The 6,973-nt window shown below is 38.2% G+C and overlaps 1 long non-coding RNA gene across 1 annotated transcript; it reads left to right on the forward strand.

The window, feature by feature from the left end:
* Positions 1-1,661: 1,661 nt before the first annotated feature.
* Positions 1,662-5,149, forward strand: LOC118514379. Its single transcript, XR_004906605.1, has 3 exons — positions 1,662-2,429; positions 2,507-2,843; positions 4,183-5,149. It is a non-coding gene; the product is annotated as an uncharacterized LOC118514379 (long non-coding RNA).
* Positions 5,150-6,973: the final 1,824 nt, after the last annotated feature.

Below are 6,973 nucleotides of genomic sequence, written 5' to 3' on the forward strand. Positions count from 1 at the left end.
AGGCGCTTCATTAGTCAAAAATCTTAAAAAAGGTCGAGGAAAATAAACGATCACTTCCCTGCACGAAAACAATCCAAATGCAAAATGTAAACAAACATCCCCCCTCCGATTGACAAAACACGCATCGCGTGTGCAATAGACCTGACCATTTTCGAACTGTCAAATCTTTGTTTGGGACTCTATTTTACCTTTTTACCGATTTTTGAATCTGAAAAATAAGAAAAGTTCAACCAATACAAGTCATTCCAGAGTCTAGTACGACTGTAGCACTGCTTCTTTTTTTCTTCTTAACTACACCATGACGCGCAAGCGTACCACGCTCCAATTTATATTACGTGTACATCATTCCTGCTCTGAGCAAGTCTGGTGGTTCAGTCTTCAGGCTGTGGTATACATGCACACGGCATTCTGTTTATAATCTTACTCTCACTCACCCGTTTCAGCACACCGAAAAAGTTTCACACGCACAGATCACAGCTGATAAACAACACACTCGACGCCCACCCCCTCCCTCCAACCTTACAGCGAAAGTTCCGTTGTTACACACAAACATAATACCACCACACAACGCGAAGAGTCTACGGACATGAAGAGAAGCAAAGCAAAATCAGGAGAAAAAAGAGCAAATACAAGAATAGAGGAACCCCCGAACACACATGACGAGACACGACAAGACACAATACATTGACAAAAACTTATCCTCCCATATTAGTTTACATTATGCATGGCTATCCTCGAAAATTTTATCGAAACATAGATTTTTCGAGGATAGTGAACTTTTGTTTATTTACATTCGATGAACATGGTTCCGGTTCATTTTATGACAGGGTTCATTCAAAATGTAAACAAACAGAATCAAAACAAAAACAAATTATCCTCGAAATAATTTGGAATCTCGTAAATCTTTTCGAGGATAATTCGTTAACGAATATATTTACCAAAACATTTACGAAAACAGGGAGAACAGATAACTTGGGTAATTACTTTGCGGTATTTATTTACATTTTCAAATATATTCTCAAAACATAAAACAAGAAAGTTATTTTCGAAATAACATGTAAAATTAAAGATTTTTAATACCATACCGTTGCTTTGCCGGCTTTGTCGGTTTGTTTTGTTTGGGTTTATTCCTTCTTCTTCTTTTTCTCAATTTCAATTTTGATGATCTCGGTGAAGTGTCAAAAGGATTTCGCATGGATATCAAGGTATGTAGATATAGAAGGTAGAGTTGTTTAGCGCAAATTGACATTTCTCGACCTGACATAACAGTTCCTTGGTGATCAAGGAGAAGGGTATTGAGAAGAGTGATGGCAGCGTCGGAGGCGGCGCCGGTGGTGTTATCGCTTGCGATTTTTTGACGAAAAATGCAACCAAATATCGTCAATCGTCTGTGGGACAACACTTAATATGCGAAGATGACCCATAAATTAGCGAAATTGCTCAAGGGATTGAGAATCGAGGCTGTTTGTTCATGTTTGTTGCCCCATACCATATGTTTTTGTAAACAAACTCTGACATAACTCGACTAAAATGTCGCCCTGTCAAATCGATAAAAATCCACCTTCTAACTACATACACCTTGACATTATGTGAATTAAACCTTCGCTACGTGTAAACAGTGCTTAATCTATTTTGTTAAGATACTGTCAATGGGGCGCTGTCAAATTTGTTTTATTTCGGATAATGCGTGATTATCAACGATTCTAGAAACGCTCCCGGTTTAGGTGATCTAGGTGCGCATTGAAGTTAGACTACGGCTAGTGTGGCAGAAGGTTTGTGCTCAGTGTGAACTATTATTTACAACGCGTGTAAGTGTTGAACTGCTAATCAGTGATCCGCAATGGAGAAGTCTTTTTCCATGGAATAACTACGAGCGGAAAATGACGAGCTTCACCTAGAGTTGCACGCCGTGAAGAGCAAGTTTGAGGTAGCTAGCAACATGATCATAGATTTGTCTGAAGAGCTGGAACAAGTGGTGACAAAATCTGCTAGGAAAAAGGTACAAATTCACCAAAAGAACGAGAATCAGCTTAAAATTCAAGAATCAATAATTGAAAAAATTAAAGCAGACGTACACGAGCAACATGCAGGTCGAACTGTCTGTTTCCAACGCACCGATTATGTTCGACGAACAGGATTTGACAAGAATAAAACAGAACTGGGAAAACGAGGAAAAACAATATCAGACCGAACTGGAAACGCTCCAGCACAAACTCATGTGCTACGAATGACTTCTCACAAAGTGGAAAATCGACGAAATTACCGAGGAACTCCAAATGCTGAAGGAACACTTGGAATGCAAGAAGACGGAACTGCTAACAAATAGAGAAGAAACCAATGAGTTGCGCGCGTTGCTTGAAACTGCCCCGCAAGAGAATGCATTGCTTTCCGCTTAGCTCGCAGGAATACGAGCCGGCTCTGACAAAGAAGTAAGTTTGCGAAGTTTTTCGCCAACGCAAAGGCACCTGCATATTCATATTGCTGGTTATTGTTTTGATTTACACAGACACCAAAGGAAATTCCCTGTTCGGTGAGGTTGCCGACCAGCGCAATAAACTACTGACGATACTTTCGAAGATGAAAACGTCTTACAATAAACTGAAGTTAGAGCACGCGAATTGTCCGAGACAGATACAGCAGTTGCGCTATATGAGCCAGCAATCCGAAAGGCTGTACCGACAGTGCATTAATTTGATCGAGTATGACCGTGTGATTATGCTTAAGGAGCAAAACGGCGAGCTACATGAATAGGTCGATAAAGCATTGTGTCGTATTCGCTATTTGGAAAATGAGATGGCTTCCAAAAGCGCAGAGTGGGTGAACAAGCTGGTGTCATATTACAAGTAAGTTAGCAATTTTGCAATTATATTTAATTAGTAACAGTATCATAGACCTTCATTCTTTTTAAGAAATAAATGAAACGCGAATGCACGAGCAATGATGGTTTGATTTTACTTTAAATTATTATTTACGGTATTCAAGAATATAATTTTCATTAGTTATATGGTGTAATTTGTAACTTTCGACGATCGTCAACGCTTATTTTTCATTTTTATCCTCATTATTTTTTTTTGTACTAGTAACTTTAATTTTTATACGGATAGTAACATTCTAACTGGGTTGAACACGAAGAATAGTTTATTTTTATTTGAGTTTTTGATATTGCACTGTGATGAAAATATCTTTTTTATTTTTTATTCATGATGAACGGTCTGGCCGTATTGCTAAAGCATCTATTTTTATATAATGTATTATTTGTTTCGCTAAGGAGCATTAGTAATGGGCGCACCGGTACAGAGCAACGGCTCCAGTGTCGGCTGTGAACGAAAGGCTTTACAATCGGCTACAAACAAGATTTGTTAAGTGTATAGCATGTTATTCGAATATAATTTATGGATTTTTTTCTACAAAAAAAAAAATCGGTGGCTAGGTTTGCCAGTCAATTTAAATGGAGCGCAAGCGGCTTTTCAATCTCTAATCGTCAAACAGGTGAAATGAGATGATAGTGATCCATGCAGTTTTTAAACCAATATCATAGATTATAGAAGTTACAAACGGAGTCGCATTTCCGTGCTGGTCGTGCTGGGTGTACACTAATGCATTCACGATTTGTCTTGTTCAATGTGCCGTTTGATGAACGATTCTGCTTGCGCTGTGGAATCGATTTCGATGCAATGTCGTGATGTTTATGTAAATATTCTATCCTTACATCCTTGTTTCGTTGCTACGGGTGGTATTATCACACTAAAATTTTTGTAGGTTTCAACAAATGCATAGGACTATATTCTATGTGTACATGGTTAGGTTGTAGTTTGGAGTTCTATTTCTTGTATTTTTTCTTTTAACTTGAGGATTTCTTGTAACTATGTCGCGGTATCCAAAATTACTTTCATATACTTTACAACCTGTCCTTAACTGAAGATACTCGCCCGATGATGTATGTATATATATATATATATATATATATATATATATATATATATATATATATATATATATATATATATATATATATATATATATATATATATATATATATACCCATCTTACAAGACACTTGGGTGCTGATCATATAAAACTTGTTAGGCAATTGTTATAGTAATAGCAATGGCAATGTTAATTAATAATAATTTAATTTAATTAAATAACAACTTTTTTCTTTTCTCGTCTGCATATATGTAGAGAACAGATAAAGAAATTGGATACAAGGTTGCGTAGCTGCCATATCAAGCAACGCGAAGCAATGGAATTGCGAGAAAATGCGGTAAAGGATGGCTGCATGTGGCGACTAGAAAAAAAAGAGACTAGAAAATGAGTACCTTGCATATTGGTCCAGCGCGTTCGCCATCGTTGCTCGATACCGAAGAAACATCACCATCGATTACCGAAATCCCCAAACCCGAGGAAGTGGTGTAGCCGGACATGGAAATTTGCGACAAAGAGAACAAAGGTAAGGGAGGCGACGTTATTAATCGTGCCGAAACGGTCTACACGACCCACAATTCACCTTCCGGCAAAGATGCTGTAGGTGTTACAGATTCGGCCTCAGTGTTGCAAGTCGAGGACTGCAGGATTCTCATCAACGACCGGAGCCGGATTTAGTAAAAATCAATTTTATGCCATTGAGGTTTTATAAAATTGATGACCTTATGACGCTTAACAAAGGGCTTAACAATACCAAAGTGAATATGTCGGATGCTAATACTCAAGATCGAGTGAGCGAGGATGCTGTTACGGGAAATCCACTAGCAAAATAAGTTTCTGTATGACTGTCACTGACATTACTATATTGCCTATATTAGATTGTTGGGAAGAATAGTGTGATACTGTCTCCATAATTTAAAAAGACTGGGTCATATAGCTTCAGTACACGATAGCTGCGGGCACTGCAGTTGTTGACGAAATTTGTTAAAAATTTGGACGGGTAAAAAAATGCTTTTTCAGCTACTTCACATTTCATCACATCACATTCCTTCCGCGACATCATTGTATAGAAAGGCATCTTAGGGGTTAGGGTTACATAGTTAGTTTTGCCAAACATAAAAATGGTTCGATACAATGGTTTCTCAAGTTTTAGAAGCCACCCACGCCATCACTTTCGTTCTGCGATATCTTAGGTTGGAAAAACAACTAAGGGAATAGTGTGTAATTTTTTCTATACCGAACTTAAAATTTCCCATTATTCATGTTTAAAATTTCTCTGTGTGTTTCAACTGTTCCATTATACGGATTTCAATCGCTGTAAGGCACAGCTAGAAAGAGACAGCGAGATATGAGTTAATGTATATACGTAAAGATAAAAGTTCCACCGTACGCTTTTTTTTTGCACCAAATAGTATTCTGTCGACTGAGAGTCACAATTTAATACTTGAAGGGAAAGAAGTAATGGCGTGTATTTCTTGTTTAACACTGTTCTGAGCAATTGCTTCTTCTTCTTACTATCTTTATTTGCCGAAGCAGGATGTAGCCTTTTATGTCGATGAGATCTTACTGTTCTTTCCACTCATACAAAGGGTTACTGGCTTGAGCTACGCCTGTAATCTGAATCATCTGTCATTGCGGCCGTGCACCTTTTGCTGATACTTGTGTAAACATCTATACTTATTAATTAATACCTTAAAGTAAACATCTATCGTCATGCCGCATATGCTATAGCGTTGGCCCTAAGATGTAATGTAAACCTTCGTTGATCATGCGACCGCGTACCGCGCTTATGTTTTAAGGTGCTTTTTGCATGCTTATGCCCTCCATGCGTTGGATTTTTGACATATTATAATTTTGCCGTCAGATTTTGTTCGGAAACGATGGAACGTTTGTGACTTTCGTCAGAGTTTGATTCGATACTCACGTTTCTTAACAATGTTATAATTTTGAAATGATTACCTTTACTCGTGCATGCTTGCTTTCCTCTATTTTTTTTCTTGTATTGCCGCATTCGCAACATACTTCCTAGACCAGTGAATATCAAAGATCGATGTTTGTACTGGTTTAATACTTCATGCTCTTTGTGTTTCTGATTTTCCTAAATTTTGTTATGGTTTATAGAGATATTATTAATGTGTTTGATACTCTATTTACTCGTCACCTCTAGCTAGGCATAGCTTAAACCGATTCGGGGGTCCGATGGAAAAAATGTAAAAAAATGCTAAAATATAGACGAATAGTCGCCAAGATACATACGTACGTTAGTGTTGGGGAGTATACGTTGCGGCATCCGGGCGATGTTCTGGATATCGGCTAGAGTGCTGCTGACGACCGTGCGTTTTCTGTAACCGGGTTTGTGCTCGTTGAACCTGTGGTTCTGGAAAACACGTCTAGACAATTTAACTGTTTTGTTCCGAATGACGCTTTATTTGCCCGCCCTATCTTCGTCAAACGCGGTTGTCAAACGTTCCAGGGGTTCTCAACATCACAGAACCTCGTTGCCAAACCTGTCACCACATCAGCAGTGCACCTCATATGTCGGGCATTCCCGTGGTCCGATATTAGCTGATGAGGTTTTCCGCTGACCTTGCTCGAATCAGTTGAGGTTTTCTAGAGCAAGATAAGAATAAGATCTCTTGAGAATTGTACTAATATTTGTAATTTAGCTTTAAGCAATACGTCCAGGCCGTTCCTTATGAATAAAAAAAGATCTCTTGTTCCAATTTTAGGTTTGCAAACTGTAAGGTTTCTTTTGGGAATTCGCTGAATATTCCTTGGTCGTTAAGGACTTGCTCTTATTTAAATATTTTGTTTTTAAATGGTTTCGTCTATCTCTACTAGTAGTAGGTTGTTTCCATAAAAAAGAGCAAACAAGCTCACTTGATACATAACAAACATGTAAAGAATTGATGGCACAAATTATTTGTTTATTCTTATAATTTCCGTGTGCGACTATCCTCCGGACCGCTCTTCCCTCTTTTTATAAGTTTTCGCCTCTCTTTCGTTCTCTCTTTCCGTTGTTCCCTCTCACCGCTCTTGCATCGCTCCT

Source organism: Anopheles stephensi, chromosome X, assembly GCF_013141755.1.
Source record: "Anopheles stephensi strain Indian chromosome X, UCI_ANSTEP_V1.0, whole genome shotgun sequence".
NCBI lineage: Eukaryota > Metazoa > Arthropoda > Insecta > Diptera > Culicidae > Anopheles > Anopheles stephensi.